General features: G+C 40.6%; 1 protein-coding gene across 2 annotated transcripts in view; it reads left to right on the forward strand.

Moving 5' to 3' along the window:
- The window catches only part of lingo1a (leucine rich repeat and Ig domain containing 1a), a 146,457-nt gene that overhangs the window by 104,716 nt on the left and 22,645 nt on the right, over positions 1 to 19,096 (forward strand). Inside the window, exon 1 of one of the 2 annotated variants that reach the window (XM_020660677.3) lies at positions 11,198 to 11,855. The exons of the other annotated variant lie outside the window; for it this stretch is intronic. The gene's annotated coding sequence lies outside the window, so the exon portion shown is untranslated. Of the gene's footprint in view, positions 1 to 11,197; positions 11,856 to 19,096 lie in introns of those variants that run through there. 2 annotated transcript variants of the gene reach the window in all.

Genomic DNA, 19,096 nt, shown 5'->3' on the forward strand with positions numbered 1-19,096 from the left:
AATATTTTTGCTTTGATGTTATTTCAGTGTTAAACTCTGATGTTAGATAATTTCCACAAGTCCCATCATCCAAGTTGGCAAAGTATTACATTTCCCTGGTAAAATGTAATATTTCAGGTAAAACTGACTCCCTTCAAATGTCACTCTGAACACTCAAAAAAGCCTTGACTAAAACTGAGTGGGACTATTTATTGACACTGGTAACCCAATCCTAACAGGAAAGTCAATAAAATCACTCTGACTTGTAAAATATCTTCTTTGTATGCAGACAACATTATTCTATTATCTCAGACCTAAAATCCTTACCAGGGACAAGGACTGCAAATTAGCCATGGCTAGAAGTCCTAAATGCATTACACTCATATTAGATCAGGGGTTCCCAAACTTTTCAGCCTGTGACCCCTAAACTAATGATGCTAGCTACATGTAATGTTGCGCACAGCCGGACACACTATGAGGCCTATCCAAATAGTGGTATTGGAACAGAAAAGAAGGCAACAGCCCCAGCAGAAATGCTAGAAGCAGAACACAGGTAACACAAGATCTCTATCTTGAACTGTGTTTTTGTTTGTATTTTCACAATAATGGATAAGATATGTTATAAAATATGTTTTTAGAAGGAATCTCGCAACCCCCTCTCAGTGTCTCGCGAACACCCAGGGGGTCCTAACCCCCACTTTGGGAACCACTGAATTAGATAACAATTCCTACATGTATTGTCCCATATATCCCCAGGGAATGCTGCAAATGTGTTTAAAAAGGCAGGTGTATGCACACAAGTACTTAACGATTTTAGATATGCTATTATTCCCCTCTTTCATTTTCAATCAAAAGCTTCACTTAAATGACAGCTTATTTCCCTCGTACTTTAAAATAAACTGATCAATAAATACATTTAAAACATTCCATTGATATCTCTCCACAATTGATGAGTAAGGCCCTTTTCAGATGTAGACATGAATAGACAACATCTAGCATTATGTTTCCACATGGCATGGTTATCAAGAGGCCCTGGTATACATGAACTTGAGTGTCATAACTATGTCAAGTATAGTTATGAAGAGAAATCTAACTTCCCACAATATATTTGTCCAAAGGAGAAAAAAAAATGTAGGGACAAAAAACACGACTTTAGGGATACAGATGAGGCCAACAGCACGTGTATTTGTAAAGAGAAATGACTTGCTCTATTTCTAGACATTTCAGATTGGAGTGCATGATATAAAAAGTACGACCTCTCAAATCTGATCAAAGACTATTTGGTTTCAGGGACAAGAGACACTTTTAATCTTTTCCATCTGTCACTGCAGGATGACATGGCATCAGAGAAACAGATAATCTGTCATTATACTGTCGGAAAGTGTTCATAGACTGGCATCTATCCGGGAATTTAATCTGCCTTATCACCCTTTGGTATTTTGATCCCTGTTTCTCCGACTTTGTTTTTCACATTCAAACGTCGACATGAAGCTGTCTTCCTGGCCTGTAAGGGGTCTAACATGATGGACTTGAATTTAAACTATAAATTACAAATAAATAAACGACAAACTAACATTTGCTAGACTTTGCTAGAGCAGGCATGAAGGTGTTTTTGTGTGCAACCCCAATGATATTAGTTTGTTAGATTGGTGGAACACATAATTAAATCCCGCCTGCTCTTGAAGTTGAAGGACAGCATCATTGTCCCCAAAAATTGAGAAATGTGTGTACTCAACATTGCTGCAGAAATTGGTGATAACACTAGAATACAAGAACGCAAATTGCAGAGGATTATACCGTCTCATTTGGGCCTCAGTGATAGATGATGCCCCAGCATTCAAAGACATTGTGTTTTCTTCAAGGGTGGAAGTGACTTTGCCAAGACATTACGAGATAAGAAGCTAACTGTTATTAGTTTAATGGGAATGATAGTCTGCCCAAAGCAGTGTGTGCAAGTGGCATGGGAGCATCATTTTTCTTCACAGCCTTTTCTTGCACAGAACTGAGGCTGAGTAACAGGAAGAGAGCATAAGCCTGCCAAGTGTACTGTGGGAAATCTAAGACAAAGTGTTGCTCATATGACTACTGGCCTTAAAGAGTGAGGTAGAACTTGTTGCAATTGGTGTACATAAGCCTCTTCTTGTCCTTCAGAAAATGGCTATAAAGTTTCATAAAAGACATTCTTTTATATTTTGCTGTCCCAAAAAATTGGTTTCCAAATCACGTGAGGAATTTCGCAAAAACGAAATATGATTGTATAATGACCTTGAGGCCTTTCTTTGCCAATAATAATGGGTACTTGAATTCTGTCTAGTTTGCAATTTTTATATTTTTCTGTTGTGTCATGGTTTGGAAAACCTCTCTGTGAGCAACAGAACAGAGAACTCTCTGAAGCAGATCGTGAGGTGGTCCAGTAATCTGATCAGAGAGCAACAGCTGAGTCTAGAGACCTTGTACACCAGGCAGTTGGAGCGGATAACCGGCTCAATCATAAAAGATGAGTCCCAATCCTCTGCATTTTGAGTTTCAGCTCCTTCCTTCTGGACGAAGACTTTTAGTTCCAAAGTGCAGAACAAAAGCTGTAGGAGTAGCTTTGTCCCAGCTGCCATTAGCCAAGTCTTCGGATATCTGTTTGTCTGTTTTTGTTTTTCTCTTCATCTTTTTCCTCTTTGCTGCTTGATGTGATTGCTGTAATTTCACAGAGATAACAGGCTGGGAAGGCTTGGAAGCGGATGTCATGTTTCTTGATGGTTTATTTATTCACTCATTATCAATTTTACTGTTTTCGGCTCTGTAACTTTTACAGATCAATTTATTTTATCAATTGTACGATAGGAACCTGCACTCTTCATGCACCTCTGCACTTTTGCCCATGTACCGTGAATTTGCACTTTGTATGTTTTAGGTATTCTTTATATTTTATTAAATATACATCACTCTCCCTGCAACCAAATTTTACCTACAGGTACAAATAAAGTAACCTGAACCTGAACCTTAGCTGCACATTTCCCCAACTTCTCCATCTTTATAACCATCAAAAAGACTGTCCTTTAGTGTCAAACAGATCTTCATGATCTTGATGACTGTCATAATCATGTCAGTTCAGCACCTTTGCAACATTATGTCTTTCAACAACCTTTCAGTAAAATCGCTTCCATCTAAAGATTTCATACTGCAGATTTTTTTTTAAATGACCTCCTCTTAACCCGTTGCAGCCCCCTCAATAATACCCTTTGCAGTATGACAGGATGTTATTAGTGTCTATGAAAAGGACTGTGAATCTGTTGATGCATAGATAATGCATTTGCAAGGATAAAACCAGATGTCAGCAATGCCAAATCCAATTCCTTGCACATTTGGTTTCAGCATGCAAACCCACATTACAATGCTTATTCAGGATCTTGGCAATTCAGAGCCCATTGAGGCTAGTTTTCCCTCCAGCCATGCCAAATACTCTGCTGTCTGTTTTCACTGCACCGGGCGTTTCACATAGCAGCACAATAATGCAAGTCAGGGCACATGAGTGAGTGTGAGGGTGAGTGATGAGTGAATCAATATGTGAGTGTGCCTGTGTGTGTGTGTGTGTGTGTGTGTGTGTGTGTGTGTGTGTGTGTGTGTGTGTGTGTGTGTGTGTGTGTGTGTGTGTGTGTGTGTGTGCGTGTGTGATGAATATATGTGTGAGAGTGAGTGACAGAGAAAATGAGACAAAGAGAGAGAGTGAGAGAGAGAGAGAGTGTGGGGCTATTTGTAAGAATTTATGCATATTTTCTTTGCAACAGCTATTGGACCTGTTGACTTAAAGAAGTGTATACTGTATATACACTGTTGAGTAAAATACTCAACAATATTATAGCAAAATATTACAATATTTACAATCCTAGACATATAAATAATTATATTTTAATGCATATATGAACATCTAAGTGAAACTATATAAAATAAAATAGAAACAAAATACATCGTCTCCATGTTTACCTCATCCATCTATCTTCATTGAAGTAGACACTTTCAATTCATATGAGAACATTTCATTTTGAACTAATTTGGAGTGTAAGAAAACTGATTAAAAAAAAGTAAGAAAACTGATTAAAAAAATGTATCCATGTTTCAAAAAATAACAGTGTTGTAAAAAAGCACGTTGCTCCTTATTTTCTATTTCAGATAAATATCACTGTCAAAGGTTTACTCTTCAACACAACACTAATACCAAATGACAAAACAAGGAGAACATTTGCGCTGCAAGCTGAAAATGTAAAGGAAAAACTAATTATAGTTTAAGATGCCCACCTTTGTTTCCAGTGTGTGTTAAATAATGATGTCACAAGGCAATATTAGTGATGTTTCTTTTAACATGGGCTCCTCACAACGCCGTGTTTTAATTAATTAGCAATTATTTGCATGTCTTTGTGCCACCTGATAACCAGAAGAGGGTTTGATGGACTAAATGCAAAGAATGAGTCACACAGGGAACCTTCTCGAGTATGTCTGTTCCAGCAGTAGCAGTTGAGTACGTATGGACTCTATGTGAGTCGTTTTTTGCCAAGAAATCCACAAAGGAGTCCAGTGGTTCAGAAATGTAATAAAAGCTTGTGCCGCTAAAGTACATTCAGTTTAAAGGTCAGAGGTATAGGCATGGTGCAGGAGAGGAGTAAAATAGAGGCTTTTAAGGAGTCACAGCTGAAAAGGTGAAGAAGGATAGAGCTCAGAATGATTGATTGGTATTGCTGTGGCAGTGCTTGGAATGCTGGTGCAAGCTACTGGTCAAGTGTTTCAGCTCAGATATTAATTTGCACCCTGAATAGATTGGGGATCAAACAAAACTGGGTTGATTCAGCATGCTCCTTTTTTTGAGAACATGCAGAATAGCATAGCAAGTTCAAAACCGCTGTCGGTTGTCCTATTGAATGCCTGTTGATTTCCAAACAATTATAACATGTCGTATTATGCTTCAAATATGAACCCTGGATTGAGTCTTTGGGCCAGAGCCAGCAGCCTGATTGTAACGTTGACATATCTTCCATGCAGGGAATCTCTTTCATCCTTGTTGACCTCAGAAAATGATCAAAAATATTTACATGAGCTCGCAGGCCGAGTTTAGCATAACACTCTCACACAGAGAATTAGAGCGTCTGGATTTCCGTGCTGTCGCAGAAAGTGATGCCGTCCTGGTTGTACCATAGAATACATAAAGAACAGGATTTAGCTTCTCTATATCGAGGTTATGTCTGTGTGCTGCTATGAAAAAGAGAACATGACATTGGCGTGGCTGTGGATCTATCTGCCTCGTTCTGGCACTGTCCATGGTGCTGAACAGAGTTAAAAGCAGGTCTTCTTATTGTGTTGCTCAGCTCTGAATCATAGTGACTGGAGCTCACCATGGTGCTGAAATCCCACAGCAAAAGGAAGAAGCCCAAATCTGGGTGAGTACAGGAACTGTACATGCCCACATTACACACATTTCCCCTCAAGGAAAATCCGTTATTTGTGATATTGGGCTGTATAAATAAGCAGTCTGTGGTAATGCTGTTGGGGCTGCTCAATTAAGAGCGTAGAGACTGATTTTGAAATGCTACTGAAAATGCTAAATATTAAACAACAAATTCCTCACATTTTTTGTTCAACATGTTATAATAACCATTTCGTAAAAAAAAGGGTCTCCAGTAGAGCAGATTTTCCAGTTATCTGTTTTCAGCAGGAGGGTTTGGCCAACTTTCCTCTCTTATCAGGAGCTCTCCAAAATCCGATGCTGAGAGGGAAAACTGAACAAGTTTGTGGTCGGCTGCTGTCAGCATGATGCAAACTGTTGTTTGGACTTAAAAAAAGACAAAAAATTGGGCCTTTGTATTATACAGGAAAACAAGTCATTTCTGATAAGAGACCTTGTGCAGATTCAGCAGAAAAAAAGGCAAAAAAGACATTGACTCACAAAGAAAAATGAAATGTAGCGAAACTTAGCTTGCTCTTTTGTCAACACCTTCATACATATCTCCTCTGTTGAAATATGTCAGCTTGGCTTCAGGGTGTTTTTAGATAGATCTAGATACACCATAAGCTACTACACTATAAAGTGGTCAAGTGCAGCCAGGTGGAGAGCAACAGTGTCTGCTGTACTTTGAATACAATAGTGCTAACAATGCCTTTCCTGGACCTCATTTCTGCACCAAAGTCCTCTGTTTTTTTAACCATCATTGTGTTGGCAATTAATTTTATCATTTGGTATTAACATATACCAATAATAGAAAAAATACAGAGTCTGTGCCTAATCAAATGCAATCTGAAAATTAATTTGACAGCGTCTCTTTCTGTTGCAAACTAGTCTGCCGTGTCGTCTTCCAAAGGTTATCAAAGAGGCAAACGATGGTATTAAGATGGCGCACCTCTTGTGAATCTGGCTTTCACTTCACGTGAAACACTGTTAGGATTGAACTCTTAAATTTCCATACTGAGGGGAGAAAACTCATTCCAAACACCAGAATTTAATTTCGCTGAGAGAAAATGAATTAAGGTGGAGTGGAAGCTCCTCGAAGTCGCAGATGTCGGTTCAAGATGTCGGTTAAAAACATTTCTGCACTTCTACAGAAGAATGGCAACTCTATTATGATAATGCTGTGAAAATAATTTATGTCTTAAAAGCATTGATGTTCATTAAAAGGTAGAGCTTATTAATGAAGTTAAATTGCAAAATGAATGGCAGCCTTGCAGGTTGGTATGCAAACCCACTTATCTGCTGAACAAAAGGGCGAAATGATTCTATCGTGACAGTGAAATGGTTATTTTATCATCTCATCATGGAGCCATTTATCTTTTAGAGGGGAGAGTGGCCATGTGACAGACACCCCTCACACCCTGAAGAACAAAAGATTAAGGACAAGCATGCGTGCCGGTGTGGAGAAACACAGCAGAACAAATTAATTATTGATGGGATGCTTTGAAAGCCCATGGCGTCACTAGGTATCCTTTGTTACCTCTGTTGTTGTTTGCAGCTCTTAGCAGGACAGAGAGGATGGAGAGGAGGCAGGCGGGGATAAAGACCATGAACTTAGCCTCTATCCCCCCCATGAAGTGCATCCTGCCAAAGCTATTTTTTTCTTTTTTCATCTCATTTGTTCCGGGTTTAATTCATCCAGTAGACACCTCTGTGCTGCTAAAATACAGCTAATAGGTGGGTTATTCATTTTAAGCCATCAAGGACCATCATGTGCTCAGATAAAAGATGATGCATCATAATTTCAAATGTATTCATTTACTCATTGCTGTACAATGGACAACAAGGGCAAATATGCTGCAACTGCCCAAAATACTTTTATTAAGAGAAAAGAGGAGACAATTCAGCGACAATGCAAAATTAGAAAGACAAAGACAGAAGTCCAAAGCAAATGAAATTACAAAAGAATGCTGCAAATGAAAAAAAAACAAACATACTGCAAAATGAAAAGCAGAAAAAAATGCATTAACTGCAAACACACTGCGAATACATAAACAATGCACAAATGTCTAAAACAAACCTACCCAGAAGAAAGAAAATCATTACAAATCAAGTCATCACTATGGCACTGCTCCAGCCCTGAAGGGGGGACTTGGGCGAACATATTTGGAGAGAGCACTGATTTTACTAATAACCTTTTCAAAAACCTACAGAATCAGAAAAAAGTATAAGATGAGATAAGATAATCCTTTATTGATCCCCAGTGGGGAAATTCAAGTGCTGCAGCAGTAAAAGACAACAGGAAGAACATGCATGAGTATTAATAAAATTAGAATATAGAGTCTGAAGACCTGGAGTTCCTGACTCAAAAACACATCTTTATAATATGTTGACAAAACCCACAGAACTATAGTCTCTGATTTTGCTGAAACTGAATCATATTTCACGGTTAAATGACTTCTGATTGACAAATAGCTAAGTCCTGCACAGTGTAGCTTGTGTTAGCTGCATATTTCAGTTGTGATTCTATTAGCTGACGTTGCCTGAGTTTTGGTGCTTACTTCTCTTATAGGCTTTGCATCACCATGAGGAGGATAGAGGAAGGGGAGAGGGGGGAAGGTAATGATGCCCAATTTTTTCGGCTGTAATTGTTTTGGACTTACAGTATGTGGAATGTTTTTTTTTTTTTAAATTCATATCCTTTCTGCTAATCTTCAGAATTTTACCAAATGGAAGTCTTGCTGGCTGTTGCAGGGCATTTTCCCTCTCCACTAAATAAATGTCATATCTTTAGGGACGTAGAGTTTCCTGGAGTAGCCGTGAGTTACTTCTTCAGCCAACTTTGTAGTCAGGTCTTGTGTACTGAACTGCAAAGTAAAAGAAGCCTGTGTCCCCCCCTTAAGGAATGGTTTCACAGCCCGGCACTGGGTAACAGCTCCAAAAAACAGAGAAAATACCCTGTACTCATAGCCAGGGTGCCTTGGCCATGCGTGAACTGATGCTGATGACATTCACATGTAGCTGAGATGCCTGAGTGGCTTAAGATGCTCTGAGGGTCTGTGTAGAAGAAGAAAAAGCTGCAGGATGCAAGAGGGACATAGACACATTTCAACACTGACGGACAAATACTTTAGTGTTTTTTCTCTCTGCTCAGGGCGTTGAGTGAGAACTTGACAGCAGTATGCACGCAATGAGTGGGCTTGGTGATGCCGGGTGGGGGTGAGACACATATTTGGGTTTTAATGTCTGAGTTCAGTTATTTTTCGAACCACTTTGAAACACTGTAATTATCTTATTTTCAGCCCATGTTAAGTATGGATGTGAGGTTGTTGAAAAACATTTCAGGAAGTCAAAACACTTCTTCATGTTCAGTCAAAGAGAAGCTATCTGACAATTATGATCTCCAGTTTAATTAGAGGTGAAAAATCCCCAATGCGAGCTAAAGCACATTAGACTCTTTTAGACGTCGGCAATGACGGAAACACAGCAATTATTGAATGCCTGCATGACGACAGCAGTGGTCACACTTGAAATATTTACACTCTTTGTTTTCATTGTGAGTCTTCCCACATTATCCAACTATTATAGTTGACATATGAGGATTTCTGGCCTAAAATGTTGATATTTAATGAAAAACATCGATAATCAGGAGGATAATATGCCTTTTATAAATTATATTGATACTGGAAAGCATTCATGTCTTTATTAAAACACTGATTGGATCATATTCTCAATATCTAAAAATACATTGAGACTCTGAGAAAGACACAGTGCATCGAAACGGTAGTCCTTTGCACCTAAACTGATTTGTGTGCTCCAGTACCTTCTTTGGATCCTGTCTGAGAGAAGGAGTCCACTGAATGATTTTGGACGGCTAAGGCCCTTCTCTGAGAGCACCCACTTCCATTTGTGGAGAGTTTCTTTCTACCATCCAAAAATACACATTTAGAGGAAGAGATAAGCATTATATTAAAATAAATAAGTAAAATTTAGGTTTTGTACAGAAGAAAAACAGAATTAGATCCAACTAAGGCGCCAAATTGTGTTAAGATTATACTGTTTCTAGGGCGCTGGTAGCGTGGTGGTTAGTGTGCGCAGCCCATGTGCCAATACTGTAGTTCTCTTAGCGGAAGTGGGATAGAGGGAGATGCAGGAAGAAAGATAGAGACAAACAGAGAAACAACAACAACAATGAATATGATAGATTTATAGCTTTAATGTCAGTAATAATGGTAAAAGTAGGAGTAGGATTAGCTACTAGCTGCTGTATGATAATAGACCGATCAGTCTAACTTTAACGTTAGCAACTGTAGTGATGATGTAACAGGGAGGACTATACAAAATCAGGAGGAGATATGTTGCATTACATCTCTCATTGATGACGGAAAATCATGATGATGATTAATAAGTGGAAAAGATCTGAATTAATAGAGTAAATGTAATTATAAAGGACACTCCATGTTTGTTTGTTCTCTCTGAAACAGTGAATGAGTGGAGAAAGGCTTTCCGACAGCCTCGGGCAATTGTTGATGCTCCACTGGCTCTTGGTTAAGTTCTGTTGTCTCGGTTTCTTGGCAGAGCACACCATTGACAATTATTTTAACTGTGTTTTCATGCCAGCTTTCTGTTACTACTAGTAAACAAGAACAATACCAGCTACCTGTGTTGATTTTGTTCAAGTTTGAAATCACTTATTGTGTAACGTGTGTAACTTGTGTCTCCACAGGCCTAACAGGCACTTGATACTAATTCTGATAAGTTTTTTGTCACGTTGTCCCCTCAGTTATCTTTTCAGTGAACCCCATGACCAAAACCCACTCATTCTTCAGTTGAGTTAAGTCTGAAAGAAACCATCCAATTTGTTGTCCTTCCATAAAGCTATAATAAATACACTAAAGACATTACGTTCATCAATGAGTCATAGTACCCAACTGTGAAAATTGACAGGAAATGCAACTGAAACTGACTTTATTCTTTTTATATTGATCCCAGAATGCTAAAGTAGATACAGTGATGCTGTTTTCCCCTCATTATAATATACTTAGGAACTATCTGATCTTCTTCCACTTTGGCATGGCATTAAAGAGGATGAAATGAGAGCAGTAGATGGGGCAAGATAACAATTTGCTCCAATAAAACATTCAGTCTTGCTGCTTCTTTCTTTTAAAAAAAAACCTCCGCAATCTTTGGCTGATTGTGCATGAGAGCTTCTCTTTTAAAATCGCAGGAGACAGACAAAGGATCAGATATGTAAGAGACAACACACTCCGGGCCGCCTCCTGCAGAAAGCCTGTGTTGTCCATGTGTGTTGCACACTGAAGCCCACAGTGCCATCAGGCTCTCAAAAGAGGAACTGCTACCTCAAATCCACTCCAGAATCAGGATCTGATTTTTATTTCTGTATATTTGCAAGCCGACTGGTGGGGGAATATTTGCATTTTGCAAGGGTAATGAGAGCTTATATTGTTTTAATTCATCCCCAGAGAATGTTTTGAAAGGCGCCCTTTGCGCGTGTGTCCTTGTGCGTAAACATTTTGCGCACAGGGGAGGTTGAAATCTGGACAGATGAATCCGGACAGATAAGGCTGGTTAACAAAACTGCCACACAGTCTAAATAAAAGGGCTGCAAATGAACAGACTGCATGCGTGCAGTGATCAAACGTATACAGGCGAACATCCCCACACACGCAGTTACTCACATACTTCTACCACACACACACTTTAGTAGGACACCGGGCAGAGTGTGTTCCGCCGATCATCTCCGTCCCTCCCTCCTCCAGCAGGCGGATTGCCTGTGCCACTGACGACAGCCAGCAGTCACACACACACACACACACACACACACACACACACACACACACACACACACACACACACACACACACACACACAGACAGACACACTGCCGTGCTGTGTGAGTGTGTGGCTGTGTGGAGAGACTGCATCAAGGAGAGAGAACTGTGCGCGCTCGCATCGGGAGCGGTGCGTGGGAGTTGTTCTCTCTCTCTCTCTCTCTCTCTCTCTCTCTCTCTCTCTCTCTTTCTTTCTCTACCTGCCATTTGCATTCCTTCTTTATCTCCACACTCATCCACGGACGAGTTCGGGCGCACAGGGAGTCCCATTAAACCCAGGGAGGATCGCGCTGTGTCTCTGCTAGGTGCGCGTGTGTTAAAGTGTGTGTGTGTGTGTGTGTGGGTTGCCTGTTTTAACTACAGCTGGCATCTTTAAAGCCGCGGTGCTGCCGCGGTGGAGAAACTCATTGGGAATCTGCAAGGAAACGGCTGGCTGCTGTCTTTCTTCCTCCCCTTTCTTCGTTCTCCCGTTTTTCTGAGAGCTGTCTTTCAAGGCGATGGACTTGAGATAGTGCGTCTCAATTTGAGTGTTGGTGACTGGGAGTTGCCGTCGGGGAGAAATGCGAAAGGATGCTTGGATTCAGTGAAGCCTACAGCAGGTGAGTATCCGATGAAAAGCGACAAAATGAGGATCTTTTAACGCAAATACGGTTTTTGGGGAATATTCTGTGTGTTCTTGGTTCGATGCAGTTTAATGTGGGCTATAAGGCCAATATTTTAGAGGGATGGATTTTCCAGAATGCAGCTAAACCTCGGGTCTCTCTGGGCTACTTTGAAGAAAACATCCCTCAAATATGTGGATTCTAGTGCGCCAGTGGCGACATCAGCGCACTCCAGAGGCTTTCCTAAAACTCCTCGGATCTCATGTCGATGTCAAATCCGTTAATATATTACGATGATTATAGGGCACAAGCGGTTGACAGGACAGCGAAGAAAGGGAAGGGGGGCGGGGGTGTGGGGGGGGGGGGAGATCTGGAGTGTGGTTAGGCGCGTCCTCTGCAGGTAAAAGACGCGTCTAATCCACTCAGTTTGGAAATTTAATTTATAGATTTGTTATCCGTACACATACTCGACAGAGTAATCTCCTTTTCTGGTAATTTCTCTGCGTATGTGTGCCTGTCTGGGAGGACGGAGGCTTAAGCCATTAATCAAATGTAATTGTCCCGCGAATGTGAGTGTGTGTATGTGTGTGTGTGTGTGTGTGTGTGTGTGTGTGTGTGAGAGAGAGAGAGAGAGAGAGAGAGAGAGAGAGAGAGAGAGAGAGAGAGTGATGAGTGTGTGTGTGGGGGAAAATGTTATCTTAATCTAGCCTTTCTTTGGCCACTGCTAAGAAAACATTTCTCTATGTGGGCAAGTGTGAAGCAGTCGTGATCCTGCCCATATGCCATTTGATTCATCTGCAAAGATGGCTATCTGTTAAATGGGCACAGGATGAAAAAGCAGAACAGGCTACTGCTGCAACGGACTCCTGCGTTTTTTATTGATCCTCAGGAGCCACTTTTGGATTTTTTTGGGTTGGTTTTCAACAACACAACAGTCCATGGGATCTATATATAGCTCAGAGTGCGACTACACAGGATGCAGGATTGGAAGTTGTGTGTTGATGCTGCCACACGCCTTCTGTTGTTTGTTATTCAAGGCAGCATATGCAGAGAATATAGGCTATGACAGTCACCCCCCCCCCCCCCCAACCCCCATCAAATTGTCACCCTCTTGCACTGCCTCTTCTAATGACACACCAAAGAACAGTGTGCGGCAGAGTATCAGAAGACTGTGTGATGCTGAGCCTGCGGACATTCATAAAGTGCTGTAGCTCTATTGGTTATAAATAGCCGGAGGGAGCGGACTGCCAGATAGAGCAGGAGCAAGCCTCAGCACAGCCCTCTCTGCCTTTATCTGGGTTCACAATCCGGCATGATAGATGGCTGATACACTCTGCGATATCACACAGACACACGGGCAAGGGTGTGGCAAAAAAAGGTCTCCGTAGGTGCAATACAGCTTTATCTGAGTTCATCTATTCTCTCAGAGTGGTATGTGCTCTGAAATAGCTTTAGTTTCCTCCCCGTGCTTTGGCCTCTATAGTGTGTTTCTGGCACTCAATAGTGACATCCCAGTGACCTTGTAACACCAAATGTGTTTCTTTAATATCTTTGGATTCTTTTAGAAAACTCACAGGCTGGAAAATCCAGTATTCAGTGGTTTTGTACTCTTGATTCTCCTTTCATCATTGGTGGGGATACTGCTGACTCAATCATGGCTGCCTCGCAACAGCTAAGACGCTGCCCGAGTGTGTGATCCGCTTTGTCCAGACGACCTGGCTGCCTTCATTAAACAAATGTGCGGGCCGCTGACCTTGGCAATCTCCCAGTTGTCGATAGGATTCACCTCTCTAACCCTGCAATAGGCTTTAGGACACATGTAACAAAGACCCACTCCCTCAATCCCCCCTCCCTCCTCTCCTCCAACATTATGCTGCTGTTGACATGCTATATTGAATTACAAGAAGTTGATCAATGTTTGCAATAAGCTGAACCTCAGTATGCTGGCTGCTGCGATTATACAGAGTATCCAGTGTCATGAGAAAAATAGCGCTCCTCATAACAGCATTATGTCTTTTTTTTGAAGTATGGTATCATTTGGTGGGTTTGTACTTTACTCTCATGTAGGAAAAAAAAAAAAAAACGAGAGCAGAGAGCATTTGAATCATTGGTGAAAGAGATCATCTTCAGCACGGATTCGTCAGCATGTAGCGAGGCAGAGGAGCAGTCGAGACGGAGTGGGTGGTGAAGGTGTGGACCGTGATGTCAGCAGCGTGATGACTGACCCGCCTTCTCACAACGCACTAAATGACCAACAGTGTTAGTGAGCGGGCTAATGCTGGCTTATGACGTGCTGCAGCGTCTCTTAGAGACATTCATCCTTGGTGTAAAACTGACACCTTCTGCATCGACAAGGTGTTTATTAGCTCCCAGTTGTGAGGTCACCATGCCTACTCCATGTTAGAGTGACACTGTGAGGCGTTTTCACCCGGGACGGCAATTATGTTGTTTTCATAAGTCCGGGCCTGTCAGTCCACTTGACGCCACTGCCTCGATACGTCGACGCCTGAGGCTGCATGGCATGTTTATAAAGAAGCCTGCGGTGGTATCATAGCGGCTGTCTGATGAGTGGGGGAGTGGGGGTGTCAATGTTGTCCTTGGTGGATGTCTTTAGAGGAAGATAAGCAGGAAGAGCGGATGCACATGCTGTCTGAAAGTCTTAAGAATTGTTGGTCTTTTGTGACAAAGGCGTAGCACTGCATTCCCCCCTTAAAGATGTTGTGTAGAAGACAATGTGGCACTAAAAGCATCAAAAAAACATGTATTTCACTAATTTCCCCTTTGATCAAAATTCCAAATATTACTAGAGTCACACTTTGTTATTGTATGTTTTTAACAAAGCAGCTGATTGTCATGCCTGTTATTAGTTTTTCACATATGTAATCTATTATTGAAAACCAGAGATTGTATATAAGAAGTGAAAAAAGCCTTTGATTAACCAAATGTGGAAATGCCAAGAAGCTGCATTCTTCTTATAGCCAGCAGGGGGGTGACTCCTCTGGAAACAAAAGATGGATTCCTATTTTTAAAACAAATAAAATGGTCAATTTAGCCTACCGTTCAGCTGACTTGTTACAACATTTTAACCCTTTCCTAATAAGTCTATGGAATCAATCGCTTGTTTCAAGTCTACTTCATTACAGCATAATGTTATTTCTAAGGGTAATGGTCCCATGAAGACGGAAATCAAGGACAAAGCAGGGAATGCTTGAAGGCATTCCTACTGACAAGATAGACACTGCCAAGCTGGCCTCTCATCGCTGATAGAGGAGTAGCAATGTTTATCCAATCTATCATCTCATGGTGGGCATTTTTGGCTCCAGAAAATCAAGACGTCAAGAACCAAATTGCTAAACTCCGATGCTCTCAGATCCAAACAATTCATCCTGCTATAACAAAGCTTTGTTTAATATATTTGCATTCAGTCACGTTCCCATATGAGGGAACCCTGCTGTGATTACTCACATTTATGCATGTAACCCATTTGTTGATCTCCACTTTACCTTCATTAGAGTGATAGTGGCTTCCACTGATTCATTTGTGGAATCAAATTTGTTGAAGTGTGAATGCATTGGCCTTAATCTTTTGCTGTCGGACACATTACCATAATTATTGTATATGCTAATCCAGAATTTATTCAAATTGGTAACCTTGTGTTTATCCCATCCATGATACCGGTCTCAAAGCTGGTTCCCTATATATGGGCAAAGCTGCCTGCCAGTAAATGTAATGTACTGCTACAGATAGATCCATATTATAAAGTGGCAGAAAAAAATAGAAAGGATCTCTGAAAGGTACATCTGTGATTATAGCTTCATTACTGTATGAATGAATCCTTCTTTGAAATGTCATTGAACAGTACAGCCTTGTTAGAGGCATGTCAGAGGCACGTATAAATGCCAGGCATTCACATTAGCCTGTAGGGTCCATTCACCTTTAAAGGATCCGTGTTAGAAAAGCTGACACCGAGTGCAGTTAATTCTGATCAGCCTCGCAGTGTTGTGAAAAATGTCTTTAGAGCGTTTTTTTTTTTTTTCTTTTTTGCAAAGGTGCCTTGAGAAACTGATTTCACCTTGTGTGTTTGTGTGAAAAGGAGTCCATAAAGAAAAGCTGGATTACCACATTTTCAAATGGCAACCGGCAGGCAGCAGAATTGGATCATTGGCTAAAGAATGCAAAGAGGACTGTTGCGGCCCCCACAAGCCTTGACCCTATGCAGTCTGCATGCAAATGGAGCATCCATATAGATTTTATTCTAATAATGCATGACCACTGACAGAATTTTGATGAGCCCTTGAATATGCTTTTAATACAATTACCTTACACATTATTTGCATTAAATACATGCAAACTAATCAAAGCAAGAGTTGAGGTGACATCCTGCTATAAACCAGCTTGAGTATCTCTGAGTATAGATCATTAAAAAAAAAGCTTTAATGGTGGATGAGGTTGGGGGTCAGCAACCCTCTGAAGAGGACATTTGTATTCACTGCATCTAGGGACTAATCAGTCCAATGATGGTTCCCCTGTTGCCGGGCAGACTTAAACGTGGACACCCATCTTTTAGATGATTGTGTGAATGACACTTATATCACCCTACTAAGCTGCTAGTGGGCCGTAAACCCCATTTCCTGAGGCAGCGGATGGCCTCAGACTGGCAGCTGGGGATAGAAGAGTAGAGCTAAAACATCTGCATAGAGATGCTTGAGGAAGTAGGAAAAGGCATCCTTTAATTCCCTGTCTATGTTTCCTATCAATACCCATAAAGTCCTGCCATTAACACACAGATTAGTCAGATATTGTGGCTATACTTCAGGTGTATAACCAAAAACTTCACAACAACTGACAAACCAAATTGTGATATTTTTGGATGTGGATTCCATTGACATTATTATTTACAATGTGCTCCCTTCCCAATCCATCTGTAGACAATACATATTATTGTCTCCTTTGATAACTGCGCATGGATTTATAACCAGAGACTGAATAAATTGTTTTGCGCCGGTGATGATTAGTATTGTGCAGCAAAATTACAATATGTTCCATCTGTTCTACTGAAAGCATCTATTCAAGCAGTGCTATTCACTGGTGACTAGAAATCCAATTTTGGGACAATAGGAGCCCCACTTGTACAGCCACTCACCAATGGAGTATGTTTTCCATAAGTGGGAACAAGATTTGTGTTTTTACCCCACCTTGCTCTCATAATAGCCGTTAAAATACCTTGTTGAGAGGCAGAGTTCACTGAGTTCGTTGTTGTGGTACAGTACTAGCACCCTCCACTCTCTCTCCTTTTTGTCTAGTACGCTGTCCGAGGCTCTACTTAGAAGTGAAGTTGTCATCTACACCTGGTCTGCTACAGGACTCCTCCATATGAATTAATCATTTTGGATATCTTTTGGGTACTATTTCAGTGATGAACCTGCTCATGTTTTGTCTGACCAACAAGCAGTTCCTTTTTTTTGCAATTGAGCTAATTCATTTGGATAAAGGCCTGAACATGTCTCAGAACTTGTTTGGTTGCTGTGGCTATTTCATGCCACTCAATAAGTGCCATTAGCAGCCAGTAATCCCATTAGAATTCATTAAGAACATGAGCACCCCTGTTCAAGTGCTGCCTCGGTATAGACAGGCTACTCTCTGTGATACTTGGATTAAAGCGTTCTTTGATGATTCCAATATTTTAATGTGCCTCAAGCACATTATCCTCTTTTTTTTGGTCCGATAACTTTCATTGCTTTTTATCCATTGACAGTCTGTTCCCATTCATCATGTGATTCCAGACAACAGGGCCGAGCTTTGAGGTACAAAGGGGCAGAGGCTTTTAGTTCCCCTAAAAGCTCCCTTTTCTCCGGCTCTTTGGTGCTCTTCCTCGTTCTCACTTTTGCTGTTCAACATCCCTAAAACCTCTCTCTCTCTATCTCTTACTGTCTGCATGTCTCCCTCTCTCCCCCCTCCCTCCCTACCGCACACTGGCTTTTCTTTCACCCACTCGCTGTCTACGCTGGGAGAAAGAAAAGGAATGACAGAACATTGTAACAAAGACCTGCTAATACTGTTGATGGAGGCGAGCGAAAGTGCAGAGAGGAAACACAAGGTCAGATTTCAGGTTATCGACCAGACCGGGTGGCATGAGAAGATGTTGGTTTGTCAGACGTGAAGAAGCTGAAAAAAAACCCCACTTTGATATGACATAGAGCGCTCCATCAATTCTTGTAGATACTGTATACAGGAACATATGCCTTTCCACTGAATGTGTTTACATCCTTAGTAACAATCATATTGTAGCAGGGCTGTTCTACTTCTGTATTCAAGTGTGTGTACTGTTTATGTTCTTAGACATGTCTATATATGTTGATTATGTCAGCTAGGATTTGATCTGTCCCTTACATAAGCCGTCCTTTATTATATACGTTTTGCTGTTCAGCACTGGTGAGTCTAAAAAAAATGATCAAACGTGTAAACACTGCAAAATTTGAGGAACCCAGGGTGACTCAGTGCTGCCTATTAAAATAATTTCAATTGCTGATTTTACCCACCCATAGCAACATCATCTTTAGCTCAACATCATTTTAAAAATAATGACAAATGCTCATCACAAGTTTTCCCAGCCAAAAAAAAGCATCAACACTGCTTATTAAATCTGACCAGCCGCCCAAAAACCCCCAAAGTGCTTTATTAATAATGCTGCGAAAACAAGCAAGAACAGATAAACCAAGCAACCCTTCAGACTAGTTAAAGCATTCCACATTGATATAAACTGGAATCAATTTTGTATTGAATATTGTATCATTAGTATCTAATGAGTACATTAAATCATTCAACATGATCTGACATGGACATCATTTATTTATTTATTCATAGTTTATTTGATAGGGACATATACATGATACAATATACATAGACTAACTATAAACAGCCATCCAATGCAAGTATCATAGTGTTTATAGCGGGTGCTAATTTGCAACACTTGTCCCTAAATAAAAGATAAAAACCTAATTTAATGTCACCTTGTTTCTCAAAGGCATGACTGTTCAATTGTTATAATTAATTCCAAGATCTTAATGAGACAGCTCCAATATGTATTTTTTTTGTTCTGTTTACACGACATGTTGAAAGGTCCATTGGGCCAACTGTATTTCCCACATTTAAACATGGAGCTGGTTGGCATAAGGAGTTGATATAAAGATGATATAAATTGTAAAGACAGTCACTTTGTTTGTGTTTTTAATGTGTGT

This window comes from Labrus bergylta, chromosome 7 (genome assembly GCF_963930695.1).
Source record: "Labrus bergylta chromosome 7, fLabBer1.1, whole genome shotgun sequence".
Lineage (NCBI taxonomy): Eukaryota > Metazoa > Chordata > Actinopteri > Labriformes > Labridae > Labrus > Labrus bergylta.